We start from the raw sequence: 17,720 nt of genomic DNA on the forward strand, positions 1-17,720 counted from the left end.
AGACTCACAGTGATCCACCTGCCTTTGCCTCCTGAGTGATGGGATTAAAGGTGTGGGCCACCATGCCTAGCTCTTTTTTTTTTTTTAAAGAATTATTTATTTATTATGTATACCATGCTCTGCCTGCATGTATACCTGCACACCAGAAGAGGGCACCCGATCTCATTATAGATGGTTGTGAGCTACTGTGGGGTTGCTGGGAATTGAACTCAGGACCTTTGGAAGAGCATGTGAGCCATCTCTCCAGCCCGATTTTTTCAATTTCTTAAATTAGTAAACATGTTTTGTGTGGTGGCATGACCTTATAATCATAACACTTGGTGTGCTGAGGCAGGTGGATCATGAGTTTGAATTTGAGGCCGAGCTTGGCTACATAATGATTACAAGCTAGCCTGGACTACATATGGGGCATTGTCATCACAAGGAAAAACAAAGTAAAATAGGAAATGTTACATTTTCATCTTGTGCTATTTCTGTTTAGTGGCATAGTATTTGCTGGTTAGTGAGCTGGATAATTATTAGAAGTTAAGCCTTTCTGTAATTTTGCAAAATGTGTTTTTAGTGTCTTAGTGTACAATAGGAAACTGGAACACACTCTGTACATGTGATGGGGTGTTGCTGTTCCTTGAACTCTTGAGGAACAACCAGTTTTATTTTTAATAAATCCTGTCTCAATTATTTTAGAAACTGAAGATAAACATTCTTTCTGAAAAATCCCAGCTTTTGTGTTCATTTCATTTGCTAGCAGTTTGAAGGCAATAGTAGTAGCCTTCTTTTCATTTCTTTCACCTCCTTTATAGATTGGGAACGCGGTTCAGGGTGTAAGCGTGTAGTGTTTCTGTATCACAGATAGCATAACAAACAAATACACACCGAAATTAGCGGTCAACACCTAATGGGGGCTGTGTATGGAGAGATTGGCCCAGTGGCTCAGAGCGTTAAGGCTTCTGCTCATGCTGAGCATTGGTGGCACAGGCCTTTAGTTCCAGCACTTGGGAGGCAGATTGCTGTGGGTTCGAGGCCAGTCTGGTCTACAAAGTGAGTCCAGGAAAGCCAAGGCTACAGAGAGAAACCCTGTCTCGAAAAAACAAAACAAACAAACAAACAAACAAAACTTCTGCTTGCCTTTAATCCCAGCACTCTGGAGGCAGAGGCAGGTGGATCTCTGTTGAGTTCGAGGCCAACCTGGTCTAGGATAGCCAAGGCTGTTACACAGAAAAACCCTGTCTTGAAAAACCAAACCAAGGGCTGGAGAGATGGCTCAGCGGTTAAGAGTGCTGTCTTCTCTTCCAGAGGTTCTCAGTTCAATTCCCAGCAACCACATGGTGGCTCACAACCATCTATAATGAGATCTGGTGCCCTCTTCTGGCCTGTAGGCATATATGCAGGCACTCTAGAGGGAGAGGCAGGCATATCTCTGTCAGTTCGAGGACAGCCTGGTCTACAAAGCAAGTCCAGGATGCCCAAGATAATATGGAGAAACCTTGTCTTGAAAAACAACAACAACAAAAAGAAAAAGACATACTTTTTAATTAGGTATGATGTCCCTTGACTGTAATTACAGCATTTGAGAGGTTGAGGCAGGAGGACTGAGTTGGAGGCCATCCTGGGCTACATAGCCAGACCCTGTCTCCACAAAGATTAGCTTGTTATGGAGATCAGTGTTACTGAGCAAATTAATGCTGTTTATGCTTCTATTGGTAAACTAGACCCAGAATTATGGGCACACCATGGAAACACACATGTAAGAAAACATTTTAAGTGGGACTAGAGAAGTCACTTGCTTATTTATTATGATGGCAGTAAATCTAAAATGACATCCACTAACAGTTAGCTATTCATCTGACCAAAAATGTCAGCCAATCAAATCATATCAGTTTAAATCTCAGGAGTCCGTAGAATCAAGGAACTTTTACACTCGTCAGTCTGTGTGAAGAACTCTTTCTCATGCACAAGAGTTTAATTTGCTTAGCTAACTTACAGTTAACTTTATGTAACAAACATGAGTTTCAGTATTTAGTGTATCTTGAAGGTAATTTTGTTGTCTGCCTTCGTTAAGTGACGAATAAATGATATGCTATGGTTCTCATTACAGATTGAGATCTGTAATCTATTGATTTTGATAGTTTCTCACGTGATGCAGATTGTTTTAAGAGCTATTTCTTTCTGACAGTTTTTGTTGCCTCTTTATACATAGCACTTGGTCATTAACAGGGCAGTGTATCTTATGTGTGAGGGGAAGAGAATGTGCCAGGGTCGGGGACTGCCGGCTTCAGCAGTGGTGGGGAGCAGTGAGTGACACAGTGTTCTGGAATTAGCTGTGATGGTTACACCTCAGTGTGATTCACAACTGAAGCACACTTTGAACTGATTAAAAAATGAATCTTTGTCTCAATAAAAGGCATTGCAACTTTAAAAATTAAAGCACATAGCATACTGGATATTTCAGATCTCATCCTTGACTTACAGCGATGGGCACCGTAGCTGAAACATGTCATTCTCGCTGCTAAAGTGCTCAAGCTCTGGACCACTGACTCCAGGCAGAAGTTAGTTGTCCTAAATGCACGGCTGTATCTTGTCCTCATCAGTATTGTAAACAACATTAAAGTGAGAGCTGCTCTGATGGATGTTTCTTCTTTGCATTGATTATGGTAAATATAAGCACGTATGCTACTCTCCAGGTCATAGCTTATTGTGATATTGTCTTTGATACCAAAATTGCTTTGGCCTCATCTTATTTTCTCTCAGCTTCTCCAGTTCTTTTTTTCATTTTGTACATTACGTACCTTAGTAAATCACCTCCCATCTGATAGGCCAGAGTAAAGAATAAAGATAAACCGAATGCACGAGGACCTTCTAATTATAAGGCAAAAGTTTGTAAATGTGAAATTGAGTAGTGTATCTAAATTAAAATGTAATTAGTTGATGGTTTTAAAGACTTCCAAATTCTTACTGGTTTTGGAGGCGAGAGGCTATGGTGGGACTCCTATGCAGAGGAAAGGGAGCTGAGAAGATGATGAAGAGTCGTGCGGATGGTTGATGGATGACTGCCTTGCTCTTTGACTTTGCTGAATTACAGAATAAAGGGAGAAGGAAAATCGAAAAGTAGAAATGGGTCAATATGAGGAGGACAAAGGGAAAGGAGCGCGGAGATGCTTTTCATTCTTAATTGCTGGCTCATCACTCTTTGTCTAGTGTGGACCCTATTTAAGTCCCACTGTCTGTAATCAAATATAAACTGTGCATGGCATTTTTATTCTCCACAGCTGCATGCGTGTCATTTAGAAGGGCATTGTTGTCATATCATGAGATGCATCATTACATAATATTTTCGCACGACAGCCTCTATTATAAAATTATGTTTCTAAAGAAATATTAATTTAGTTATCTATATGTGGTATATTCTCCCCAGATTCTCAATGGTTCTCAAATAACCCTTAAAGTAGCCACATCTTATGTTCATCTATTTTCCAGCAGGCAGGACAATTTCGTGCATTTATTAGGTGCTGATTAATAATTAATCATGCTTCTGTAGCTTTTGCATCATCATTTTCCTCAGCAGACAGATGTGCTGTCCTGGTCTGCTAACTGCAGCGTCCCTCCCTGTGTCCCACCTGTGCTGCCTTTCTTGGGAACATCTCTTTCAGGGGTTGGTGTGTGCTGCTGCATGCTCATCTCTTCTGCTTTGTTACCTTGCTCACGCCTTTGTCCTCCTCATGATTCCAGGATAACATTGGGGCCATTACATTTGCCTTGCTAAATTCATCCCACTACTGTTTTCCCAGCAGCGGGTTGTTTGCAAGCTTACATGGCTTCCTTTCCTGTAACTCTCCACTTCATTATTTAGCTCTGTGGTCACTAAACTTTTACTTCCTTACCGCTGTCCCCACTAGCATCACCTGTCCAGTGCCATGATACCTCTCCAGTGTCAGCATCTCATTGCTGGGCTCATCTATTCCTGTTCTTGCCCTGTCCACCCTATTCCCGCTGAGCCCCGAGCCTCATACATGCTTACATTATCTTCACTATGAACCTTGCATTTTGTCTCTCAGAGACCAGATCCCGACCGTTTGTCAACACCAGTGAGAGTTCTGCGAGAGACATTTTCCTGAATCCCTAACTTAGTCTGTGTTTTGATTTTCCTCCCCCATGCCCAGCTCCAAGGTTATTTTTAACAGTGTTTAGAGTGATTCTGAAAGAAAAATAAAGTTAGACCTCCTCCCCACTCCAAGTCAACACTTACCAGGTGGCTTTCTGTGTCCATGGGATTCCACCTAGTCTGCTTACTGTTGCTTCCCAGGCCTGCTTTCTTTTCTTTTCTTTCTTTCTTTTATTTTTGGTTTTTCGAGACAGGGTTTCTCTGTGTAGCCTTGGCCATCCTGGACTCACTTTGTAGACCAGGCTGGCCTCGAACTCACAGCGATCCGCCTGTCTCTGCCTCCCGAGTGCTGGGATTAAAGGCGTGCGCCACCACGCCCGGCTCCTGCTTTCTTTTCTTACCCTCAGTTTCTACTTACAACATCCCAACCCCGAGCCTTCTGGTGTTTAGACACCAAGCCTCCCCCACCCCGCCCTTTGAAGCCTTAACACTTGCTAGTCTCCTCATCTGAAGTATTCCCTCTGGTGTGGAGCGATGCCTTCATTGCTGTTACTCTGTCCTTGCTCTTCAGTATCACACTCAACACTGTGAATTCCGCAGACAGAGACCTCTCTTGTACTTGCTATAGCTCCAGGCCTAGCACCATGTCACACAGAAAGTACTTCATAAAGTCATGCATAATGATGCACGCCTGTAATCTCAGCACTCTGAAGGATTGTGAGTTTTGACCTTTACTTTGCAAATCTTTGCCTCAAAACAAAAACAAACACCCCGCAATATTTACTACAGGTAAGAAAAAGAATTATTTGATTAAATGGTTCAGAAAGTTGTCTTAGTTTCCTTTCAGTTGCTGTGATTAACAGGACCAAAAGCAAGCGACCTGAGGAAGGAAGAGGTTATGTTACACTTCCAGGGAACAGCGCTTTACTGAAGTACACGGGGCAGGCACAGAAGCAGAGCCAGGCCTTACTTCCCATGGCTTTGTCAGTTGGCTTTCTTTTATAACTCGAACCACCTGCTTAGGGGTGGGAAGGCAGGCCAGTTCCTCCCACATTCATCATTAATCAAGAAAGTGCCCCCACAGACTTGCTGCCTCCAGGCCAGTCTGTTTGAGGCCACTCCTCATTGATGGTCCTTCTCGCCATATAACTAGTTTGTGTCAAGTGGACAAAAAAGCAAACAAACAAAAAAGACCTTTTTGTGTGTGTTTGATCCCAAGAGGTCATGCCCACCTCTCCATTTCTGGCACCCATAGCCCATGCAACTTATCTAGTGTGCTTAGGCTGGCTCCCTCCATGTCTGCTGCTGTCCTTGGTGCCCTGGCATCTTCAAGATGCTGGAGTCGCCATGGCAACTGAGGCTGCTCTTTCACCAATGGCCTCTTCTGGCTTGTCTCAATGTGCCAAGCCTTAGCTACTCTCCAAGATACCTTCAAATCCAGCACAGCCTGGGAGATTCTTACACAGTCCCAAGCCTGGCTATGTCCTTGATATTCAGATCCCAACCTCTTAGTGATCACAGCTGGCTTTTAAGCTCCAGCTAACCACCACCTATTGCCCCAATAAAGCAAAGGTGTCCCTTTGATGTGCGTGTCAACCACAGCCTCAGTTAACCAGAAACTCCATATTCCTAATTCCAATACATTTCTCGAACCCCTCATGCAGTCTGCTTCCCTCTGAGACTTCCCAAGCTAGGTGGTCTTCTACTTCTTCTCCTCCTCCTCCTCCTTTTTTTTTTTTTTTGAGTCACGATTTCTCTGTGTAGTCTTGGCTTTGTAGACCAGGCTGGCCTCGAACTCACAGCTATCTGCCTGCTTCTACCTCCCAAGTGCTTGGATTAAATGTGTGCATCACTGTGCCTGGCAAGCCAGGTCTTCTTCATCTGTATTTCTTTGAACACTTTTTATCTTTTAAGCTCCCACAGAGTAGCCCGTTGAGCTTGGAGCATTGAATGGCTTTTCCAGCTGCAAGTTTCAACACTTCCACGAATCCTCCCCTAAACAATATAGTCAGGCGTGTCCCAGCACTGCCGCAGTCCTGGTACTAATTTCTGTCCTAGTTTGTTCTCCATTGCTGTGATATACTCCACGGCCAAGAGTAAATTGGGGAGGGAAGGGATATTTCATGTTACAGTTACAGGTACAGGTACAGTTACAGTTACAGCTCATCACTGAGGGAAGGCGGGGGAGGACCTCAAGGCGTGGCTACAGAGGCAGGACGGGAAGCAGAACTACGGAGGAGTGCTGCTTACTGCCCTACTTCCCATGCCTTGCTCAGGTTGCTTCCTAAAACAACCAAAGAGCACCCGCCTTTGAGTGGCACTGCCCACAATGGGCTCAGTAGTCCTGAATATGCCCCACTGACTTGTCTATAACCAGCGCCTCAGCTGATGTTCTGTCTTTGAGACTAGTTTGTGTAAAGTTGACAAGAAACTAACCAGCATAATGTTTTTAAGGTTGGCTTGTTGTTTATATCCTGATTTTCACACTTATTAAATTTTTTGTGGCAACATATACATTAAATTTGTTATTTTAGCCATTAAATGTATATTAAGTGGCATTTGGCATAGTTCTATATAGCTATGGGAGACGTACCACCTTCTTCCTCCCTGGACATTTTTCATAGTCCCAGCTGAAACTGTGTGCATTAAGCATACCCAGCTGTCTGTTTTCCATATCTATGAACTTGACTGTAATGATACGTTTATCTTTCCTTTGACTGGCTTACTCCACTGATGATATGTTTTTAAGACTCACCTATATCTTCACTGTTGGTTGTTTTTAAGTAGCATGTTTCATAAAGTACATAGCAATTAATTGTATTTGTGTCCTACACCTTTTTCTTTTATCTGTGTGCCTCAAAATATTTTATAATTCTAATTAACTAAATTTCACAATTTCCCTATGAAGCTAGTAATTATAGTATAGTAGACCGAAGTCCTGATAAATGACCTAAGTACATCATGAACGTGTCAAAAGTGAGGAGGACCAGAGTCACAAAGTTCCTTGTTAACCAGAAGCACTAAGCCAGACTTCTTATGTAGCACAACACCATTCTAAAAGTCCTAAGTGGGGAAGAAAAAACCTCAAGTCTACAGAAGTAATAATTGTTTAATATTCGTAATTAGTCATAGTAAAATTATTTTAATGGAAAAGTCTCTAAATTACCTGCAGTCTAGTCAAGCTTCGTGTTCAGTACATATTTCTTTGGCCTTTGTATTAATTTCCCCACCCACCTTCCTCGTCGTCCTCTGCCATAGATTTTGTTCAGGTTGAAATAGCATTGCTTCACTTTCTTAGTTACGGTATATAAAGCTTTGTAAAAACTGTGAGCATATGTTTGACTTGCTGCTGGCTTCTTCAGATCAGGGCATGCTGTTATTGTTAGTGCTAAGTCTTTGAGTTCTGAAGGCCTTGTGCAGGGAGGCACATACTCTTCTCCTGGGCTCGCCCTCCAGCTGGGGGGGGGGGTCTTATGAGTGGAGAAATAACCTGTAGACCTGACATTTGTTGATAGGGCTTGGGATGACAACAGACTTGAATTGATAGGAATGAACCAATTTTTCATATTCAGATAATGTGATTTAATTTCAAGTGGTTCCAGAACTATAGAGCTCCTGCGTTACTACAGTTTGAATTCCCTGAAGAAACTGTTGTTACAGAAGTAAAGGTAGAGCGGAAGCAACGCTCGCTTATTCTCAAGTGAAACATCTGTTACTTCACCCGAGTGGTTGGGCCTCATTTTGATGTAACTTCCAGAGTGTTTCAGCAGCAATTGGCAGTGCTACCACCACCTTCCTCTAAGGAAGTCCTGGGCTCAGAAGTGGAACTGTGAACAAGTGAGTTAAGGTTTTTGAGAAGTGTTAATTTGTGTTGAAAGAATAGAGTGGGAAAGTTTGGGGGAGATAGGCAGTGTGTATGCAACTTTGAAAAAAAAGGTTACAAGTATAGTAGACAGTTTTGTTTTGTATGGTTTTTTGAACAACCAAACGAAGCTGTCTTTTGGGAATTTAGCCAGAAGTGTTGTACCTCAACCTAGGAGAACTGTACTCCTTCAGAATTTTAGTCACATGCAGTGGTAGGTAAAGACAAATATTTGAAGATGCTGATGTATTTTGACAGAGTGCATGCAGTGTGTGTGTGTGTTTCCAGAAAGCATAGTGAGATGGACTATTTGATACAATTTAGCAATTTGAGGAAAGAACCAACATAAAGACCTATAATTCTACTTAAAACAAGTTTCTTAGCCGGGCATGGTGGTGCACGCCTTTAATCCCAGCACTTGGGAGCCAGAGGCAGGTGAGTTTGAGGCCAGTGTGGTCTACAAAAGCAAGTCCAGAACAGCCAGGACTGTTACACAGAGAAACCCTGTCTTGAAAAACCTAAAAACAAAAAAACCCAAAAACAACCCCCTAAGTTTCTTTGAAGTACTGGCTGAGAAAAACCATCTTTGCGTATACTTCCCTTGTAGGAGTGTGTGTTTCCCACACCAAGCCATCTCTAACTCTGGACATCAGCTCCATGCATTGCGCCTTAATTCACTTTGGACCCATGCTTGGAATTAGCTTCAGATCCCACCAGTTGAGGACTCAGGGCCACGATAGTGCACTCTCTTCAGATGCCAAATTCTTACTAGTAAGCTGTGAATTAGGGGCTTCCCTCTGTATGGCTCAGTGATTTGTTGGAAGGACTCACAGCACTCACAAACAGTTTACTTGCGTTTACCAGTTTTGAGAAGAATATGTGTATACACATGTGCCTGTGTGTGTGTATGTGTATGTTTGGGGAGGGAGGATGCTGGCAGAGTCCAGAAGAGAGTATGGGATGCCCTGGAGCTGGCGTTACATATATGTGGTTGTGAGCCACCCTACATGGTGGCTGGGACTAGAACTCTGGCAAGCACTCTTAGCCACTGAGGCACCTTGCCAGAGTGTTTGGCAGTTTTTGTAAAGATTACTTAAGCTGCAGATAGAGAGCCAGATGAAGCTGCACAGAGAACAGGGTCTGAGCTTCTTCCTCTGTGGAGTAGGGTGAGCATGGAGAGAGAGAGCATGTGCAGCAACACTGTCGCACCTAACTCCAGTAACCAGATCCCCCTAAGTTCTCACTCTTAGTGACTGTCCTTATCCTGAGGCTGTGTAGAGGCTCTGCCCCCAGTTAGCTTAGCATAAGCTCAAGTATGAGTGAGAGATTTGTTATCAACCAGCAAAGACTGGAAAATTTAAGAACTTTGAGATCTCTGTGCTAAGAACGGGGATGAATAGCAAGTGTATTTTTCATCCTATTGGTGAGAGTTGGATTTTTTTTTTTCTCTTCCAAGACAAGGTTTCTCCTGTGTAGTTCTGGATGTTCTGGACTCACTCTGTACACCAGGCTGGCCTCTAACTCAAAGAGATCCGCCTGCCTCTGCCTCCCTAAGTGCTGAGATTAAAGATGTGCACAGCTACATCTACCTGAGAGTTGGAATCTTGGTAGTGCATTTTTTTTTTATAATGTTTCTAAAGCGATTATATTTGTGCTTCATTTTTCACCTTTGGTTTTATTTACTACAGGAGAGGATTTTCTTTTTCTCCTTCCTTCCTTCCTTCCTTCCTTCCTTCCTTCCTTCCTCCCTCTCTTCCCCCTTCCCTTCCTGTCTTTTTGGTTTTCAAGACAGGGTTTCTCTGTTACATAGAGCCATGGCTGTCCTGGACACTCTTTGTAGACCAGGCTGGTCTTGAACTCACAGAGATCCTCCTGCCTCTGCTTCCTCAGTGCTGGGATTAAAGGTGTGCGCCATGAAGGGAATTTTCTTACAAAAAAAATATTCTTAAGAAACCTTTACTGTCTTGTAGGCTATGATTTGATAAAATGATTAACACTTGGTTTATTTCTAGACTTTTCATAGGAGGGGATAGAACCACCCTCCAGCTTTAGGAACAGCTCACTTGGTGGACTTCTAGTGATTTCCCAGGGGCAGATAATAAATTAGAGGGCTACTTGTATTGTTACAAACGTCTACTGAGGCCACCAAAGCCAGAGAGTACCTAAAGGACAGAGCTATGACATTTATGTTTTTGCTTTTGTTGATAAGGAATTGCCAACTGTCAGAATAAAAACTGATGCTTAGGGCTGGAGATAGCTCAGCAGGTAAGCAGAGAACTGGCCTTCTGTTCCTAGCACACATGGTGAGTCACAACAATTTATAAGTCCATTTGTAGGGGATCTGACACTCTCTTTTGGCCTCCTTGCACATGAGGCATACACGTGGCACACAGACACAGGCAGGCAAAACACCCATGCTATTTTTGAAAAATTGACAGCTTTATGTTGGCAAGCCTGTAAGACTCAGTTCCTTTCATCACTATAGTGAACAGACCTCTAATTTACAGAGTCAGTTATTACCAATTTTAAGGTCTCATTGTAGCTTAGCAGGGATTCTTGTGTATCAGCAGGAATCGTTGGAAGTGTTACCCTCATAGCCCCTTTGAACCTTATGAAGAAAGCACATTTTACTTTTGCCCTTACTTGACCTGTAGTTCAGACTGAAGTCAAGAAGTATCCAGTACATTCTTTTTTCTTTTTTAGTTTTTCGAGACAGGATTTCTCTGTGTAGCCTTGGCTGTCCTGGACCCACTTTGTAGACCAGGCTGGCCTGTAACTCAGAATGGTCCACCTGCCCCTGCCTCTGCCTCCCGAGTGCACCACCACACCTGGCCATCCAGCACAGTCTTGTACTTTGCTCAGGCTTAGAACTGGAACCATACTCATGCAATCTGGCTATTTCCCTTCTTTTTCTATTTTGGATGTGTTAATGGTCTTGTTTGTTTTGTAAATTAGGAAGGTACTTTAAATAAGCGCCCCCCCCCCCAGCAGATGTTCAATATTAAAAAGTAGACGCCAGAAACCAGTGGCTTTCCAGTCAGACTGCAGAATACTGCTTAACTCTGGACCAGCTCAACCAATCAAATCGATATCTATATATCTGTATTATCTGTCTTCTTTTCATTTTTGGCTTGCCACTTTTGACTCCTGTCACTGCTGCGGAGCCATCAGAACCTTTGGTTCTGAGTACAGCTTGCTTCATGTATTACTCCTTGTTCATGTAAACCCACTTATTGTGGCTAAAGTTAAGTCTTCCTCCTTTTTTAAAAAAAACAGATGTCTTCTCTGCAGAGATTAGGAAATAATGTTTGGCCTGGGTGCCAGCATAGTGTCTGCACAGCTCAGGAAATGGTCTACTGTCTGTTGGCTGCATTACACCCCCGTCCCCCCAAGACAGGGTCTCTCTGTGTAGCCCTGGCTGTCCTGGACTTGCTTTGTAGACCAGGCTGGCCTCAAACTCACAACAATCCACCTGCCTCTGCCTCCCAAGTGCTGGGATTACAGGTGTGTACCACCGTGTCTTGTTTATGCTGCACTGCATTTTTAAAAATTGGTGCTAGTTTAACAAAACAACACTTATTGCTACACTGTTCACATGGCTTCTATTAACGCTGTGTAAAATATTCTGTTTTTATTTTATGTTTGGTGATGGAATTGAACAAGGTGTGTCCTCTATGCTTCGCTTTGCCTCATAAGTAAGCCTCATAAGTAGCCCCAATATCTTCAATTATGTCTCTTTTAAACTGAGATGGCAGGCTGAGGCAAGAGGGTGGCTGGGTTCAAGGTTAACCTGTGTTATATAGGGAACTCTGTCTCTAACAATCAAAAACACAAAACTCTAATACAAAAGATCGTACTTTGCTTTGGTTGGAAAGTTGCCTACTTCCCCTTCCCCATACTATACAGGAAACAGAAACCATTTCTAGCAAATGAGCTTCCCAATGGCCAAGATTATTAAAATTGTTAATAAACTGCACTTTATTGTCTTTATGTTCCATTGAGATTTTTGTCCTTAGCGTTGTACAGAGAAGCAGAAGGATTCCAGCAGGGTTGCCTCGCTGGGCGCAGTAAAGCAAATGGGAATGTATAGGTAAGCAGCAGTGCAGCAACCTGGATAACTTTAAAGCTCACTTCACGGAGTGTAGCAGCATCCTTTAGGGGTCCCAGCTACCCAGGAGAGTCGCTTGAGCCTAGGCTCTTCCTAGCTTGGCGCCAGTGAGATACCATTCTCAGAGTTAAAAACAAAACAAAGCAAGCAAGCAAACAAACAAACAAAAACCCAGCAACAAAGAGCCTCAGTTCTCCAAATCCGAAGAATAAAGAATACTTTCCTTTATAAGCACTGTTTTACCTTCTGGATTCCTTTGTAAAAGAAACATTTTTCTTTCCCCCCCCCAAAGGTTAACTTGAGAATTGTTTGATAGTTCCTTCTGGGGGGCTGGAGAGATGGCTCAAAGTTTAAGTGTACTTGCTTCTCTTGCAGAGGATCTAGGCTCAGTTCTCATTACTCAGTGTCGTAGTTCACAGCTACCCAGAGCCCAGCTCTGACCTCAGTGGGCAGCAGGCAATGCTTATGGTAGATTCACATCATAGTGAAGGCACGTAACACATGCACATGAAATAAAAACTGAGAATAAAAGATAACTCATTTTCTCCAAATTTGAGACCTTTTTGCTGGAGAACACATCCTACCCCACAGAACTGAGAGTGCTTCTTTCCTCCTGCTTTGTTAAAAACAGAGACACTTGCTGGTTGATGGTGGCGTACGCCTTTAATCCCAGGATTTTGGAGGCAGAAGTAGGTGGATCTTTGTGAGTCTGAGGCCAGCCAGATCTACAGAGAAACCCTGTTTCTAAAAATCAAGAGAGCGAGAGAAATTTATTAGTTCTGGGGACCGAACTCAGCACCTTGTGTTTCTTAAGCATATATTGAGAGTTGCCCACAGCTCCTAGAGCAAATAAACCTTTAAATATTAATTTGGTATTGGTATGGTTTTAATAAATTTGGAAATGCGTAATCGAGAGGCCATGGTCATAGTTCAGTCACAGAGCTTTCACTTGGAGTGCACAAGACCCTGTGTTTTGTCCCTAGCATCACTGGGGGAAAAGAGTACCCAGTTGTACTGTTTGACATATAGCAAGAAACTATTTAAATGTAAAATAATTAAATATTTAAAGTCTGCATAAAGCTCCCCTGCACAGGAAATCCCGTCACCAATAGTTTGCTCAGCATTGGGTTTCCATTTTAAAAAATTATTTTTTATTCATATTTGTGTGTATGCCTTCTTGTTTGCCTGTGCACCACTTGCATGCAGTAACCTCAGAGAGGTTAAGTCTCCAACCCTGGGACAAAGGGTAGAGGTACCTTTTTAACATATCACACACCTCACCCCCCCCCCCCAACCCAAACCCAAACCCAGAAAACAAAAAACACTAGACCTTGCCACCAGGTTTTTCAAGTGTCCCTCAGTGCTTACAGGGTATGTATGGCTGGCATACCTCTCGATATTACACCCCTCCCCTCCCCCAGCCCCCCCCCCCCGCCCGTGCAACATATACACAAAATCTCCAGCCCAGGGGCTGGGCTGCCCCTCCTCCAGAGGTTCCTTCCTGTGTAACCCAGCCATTTTGGTTACATATTCTTTCTTAGCTTTTGCCCCCTGGGCTGCTTCACCCAGTTTACCTCTCTCCTTTTCCCTCCATGGCTCAGGGCCGTGAACCCTGGACGTTCCTGGATGTCCCTGCCTCTGGCTATGCTCTCCCTTTTATCTACAATAAACCTTCTCTTCCCCCAGGCCTACAGTCATGTCCTTCCTTTTTGCTTCTTTTCGTCATTCAGTCAGAAGGGAGTGTCAGGTCTGCTGGACTGGAGTTAGAGGAAATAGTGGGTGCTGGCACCCAAACCTGTGTCCTCTGTAAGGGCAGCCCCCTCTTAACCACTGAGCCATCTCCAACCCTCAGTTTTCTCTTTATACATGCCCTCTTCTCTGCTCTAAATAGGAATTGCCTGTGATCCTGGGGGTCTAGTTCAGACTATGGGGTCTGTCCTTAGGATTAAATAATAAGGGAAAAAGAAGTCTATGATTTAAAAAAAAATTTGCCTTATGTTCATAATCTGTTTGCAATGCTTGAAACACATTAAACGCATGTGATTTGTGAAATTATTATTATTTTTAGATTTATTTATTTGTTATTATGTATACAGTGTTCTGCCTGCATGTATATCTGCAGGCCAGAAGAGGGCACCAGATCTTATTACAGATGGTTTTGAGCCAACATGTGTTTGGTGGGAATTGAACTCAGGACCTCTGGAAGAGCAGCCAGTGCTCTTCATCACTGAGCCATCTCGCTGGCCCGAAATTATTTTTCTTATCTTCATCTTGGGAAATGATTATTTATTTATATCTGCTCTGGGATTCAAACCTAAACCTTATACATGTCAGACAAACATACTACCACAGAGTTATATCTTCAGGGGTGTTTTTGTTTTGTTTGTTTTAATGTAACTACCTCTTAAACAACACAGAGGAAAAAAAATCTTCAGGCTGGGTGGTGGTGGCGGCGCATGCCTTTAATCCCAACACTCAGGTGGCAAAGGCAAGTGGCTCTCTCAGTTCAAGACCAGTCTGGTCTATAGAGCAAGTTCCAGGACAGTCAAGGCTACACAGAAAAACCCTGTCTTGGAAACAAACAAAACAAACCTTGAGTAACTGTTGCTTTTAATGACTACAGGTGTCATCAATATTTCTTTCCATGTTGAGCTGGCTGAACAAAATAAAGAGGTATCATTTCTTTCATTCCTTTCAGCAGATATAAATACTTCAGTTACAGGATATTGTCAAGTACAGGGTAAAATTGTATGCTAACATTCATGAAATAAAAAAAGCCTAGCCTGGTGACGTGGCTCAGGGAAATGAGCTTGCTGCCCGATGACCTCACTTCAGTCCCTGGAAGGGAAGAGCTGATGGCCGAAAACTGTTTCCTAACTTCACCTGTGGTACACATGAAAACACGCGCGCACACTCGCCCACACACACATGCACACACACACATACAGGTGCACACACACACACACGCGCACGCACACACGCGCACACACACACATATACAGGTGCACGCACATGCACACACACACATGCACACACATACGCACGCACGCACATACACGCGCACGCGCACACACACACACACAGGTGCACACGCACACATGCACACACATACGCACACAGGCACGCACGCACATACACACGCACGCACACACACATACAGGATGCACACGCACACATGCACACACACGCGCACACACGCACACACATATACAGGTGCACACACATGCACACGCACACATACGCACGCACACACACATACAGATGCACACACACACATGCACACGCACACATGCACACACAATAATAATAATAATAACAACAGCAAGAACAAAAACAATAATAACAATAAGTAATGTAAAAAACTTAAAAAAAAGAACATGCTTCTGATTTGGGGCAGAGTAAGAGTAAAGATGAAAGCAGTACATGCTAATTTCTTGAAAAACGTTCATTAAAAAATGACTAAAATGGTTCGGTCACATCTGTAGGTAGGAAATACTGGTTTCTGAGGCTCCATACAGCCGAAGACTCTCTGTATAATATAACGGTGACTTGTAGAGAAATGGTACATAACCGATATATTAGTTGAATTATATTTTCATAAAATAAAACATTACTTTTTATATGTGTAATTTGACTACATTTCCTAGTTTTAACATTATTTTAAAGAGTTATCTGTTCCTTATAAAAGCCACTTGAGAATTTTATGACAAGTTTTATTTTGTCTGGCTTTATTCTCTGGAGTCATTTTAGTTCCACACAGTTTTTCTTCCTCTGCAAGTACCCACTAAGTCATGTGTAAAACGTGCTGTGACAAGAAAAACTCATATTTAATACTGTGAACTTAGGCTTTCAGTAAAGCATATATATTTTAAGTAAAGTATATGTATATTTAACATAGTCTTGTACTTTTTCAAAATAAAAACAGAGCATTTACTTTTATTTTTTTATCTAGTATATGAATATTCTTTTCACCTATTTACATAAATTTTATTACCTCTTCAACATTGCAGCTTTATAGAAAGTGTAGTTATACTTGAACTAACTCTTTTACCATTTATTGTAAGATTAAAAGGAGAGCATAGTGTTTCCATGGGTACAGAGGGAGGATATCCGTATCTACATAACAGCCTGGAAGGACAGAAAGAAATAACTAACACCAGCTTGTTTTATTCATCACCCAGTTCAATATGGAAACAAATGTTTGCAGCTTAAATCGTATCAAATAGTAGTCACTGCTTTTCTGTTTGAAAGGCATGGCGTTCATTGAAGGCAGTCCTTTGGACCCAGAGAATACAGTCGATGTAGCCTCTTGTGGTCTGCCTTGATGGTGTGAGGTAGTTGAGAGGGAAATGTTCGCAGGCTCATCTTCCCTGACTCCTCCCTATTATTTGAAGCTCCTCAGTACAGCTGCTCTGCAGAGATGCTCTTCACTTGTCTTTGCCGTCTTCCATTTTTCTGCTTCGAGTCAGCAAGCCTTGTGACGCCCCTTTGTTCCTCAGGCGCCTTCTCTATATGAATCCCTCCAGTGCTGCTGGGCATTCTGTTCTTTCTCCATTTACCTTAATGAAGCAGCTGCACTCTTGATTTGAACTGTACTCTTATATGACTTATTTTCAAATCTTGCATTTTATTTTAAAAAATTTAAATAAACTTTATTGTAAAAAAAAAAGTTGGAAATTAAAAAAAATACCAAACTCCAAAATTAACCAGACTAAAAGTCTAGATAACTTGATGAAATGGAAGCTATGAAGCCTCTTATTAGTTTTACATTTTCAGTATCATACATTATTTAAAATTTTACCTGCTTGTGGGAACACCTCCACTTGAATGAGTGATAGTAACATGGACTTTACTGGCTGTTCAAAACAAAAATCACCCTGCTCTACATGTTTATTTTACCATGTGACTTAGAATATTGAATGGTTTTTGGTATCATCATTAATTTAACATGCATTCCTCTCGTATCCTGCCCTGGGAGATGGCTCAGTGGAAGATGCTTTGCTCTGTAAACATAAAGAACAGTGTCTGGTCCACAGACCCCACATAAAGCCAGGTGCTATGCTATTCCCAGTCCCAGAGCATCTACAGTGTGATGGGAGGAGGGGTTTGGAGAACCCTTAGACATTTGAGGTCTCCTGACCTTTACCCTACTGTAGACTCTCACACATGGCTGTGCAAGCACGTTTACCCACATAGCATGCATAAGGTTTTAACAACAACAACAACAAACCAACCAACCAAACAACCAAACAAAAAACACCTTGGGTTTTCAATTACTTCCACAAGCGTTAAGTCTTAATGATCCAGACCCTACTGTAATCCACAACCCCCAGTTTTCCATCACTCACCACCTTGTTTTATTTGTTTACTTAAGTGTAAGAATTTTAAATGTTTCCTGCAGTGGCTTTTAAAAATGTCCACTGGGTTGCTATGGCTTATTTTACTTAAATAGGCAATAGTAATTGTGTTTTAAGTTATATTTGCATCTCTCTATAGATGATTATATCTTAGCAGATGCAGCTACTTGTTCACTCATTTACTCAGCGCCTGACTAGCTGCTAGGTCCCAGCGGTAACAGCAGGGCTCCTGCGACCTTTCCTCAGGGAACTTAGAGCTAGTGGTGTGGACTGGGATATCAAGGTGGCATCTGT

The 17,720-nt window shown here is 42.4% G+C and overlaps 1 protein-coding gene across 1 annotated transcript in view; it reads left to right on the forward strand.

Annotated features, from left to right (window-relative positions):
• Nucleotides 1-17,720, forward strand: part of Baz2b (bromodomain adjacent to zinc finger domain 2B) — a 219,150-nt gene that overhangs the window by 32,750 nt on the left and 168,680 nt on the right. The window lies entirely within an intron of this gene.

Source organism: Acomys russatus, chromosome 24, assembly GCF_903995435.1.
Source record: "Acomys russatus chromosome 24, mAcoRus1.1, whole genome shotgun sequence".
Lineage (NCBI taxonomy): Eukaryota > Metazoa > Chordata > Mammalia > Rodentia > Muridae > Acomys > Acomys russatus.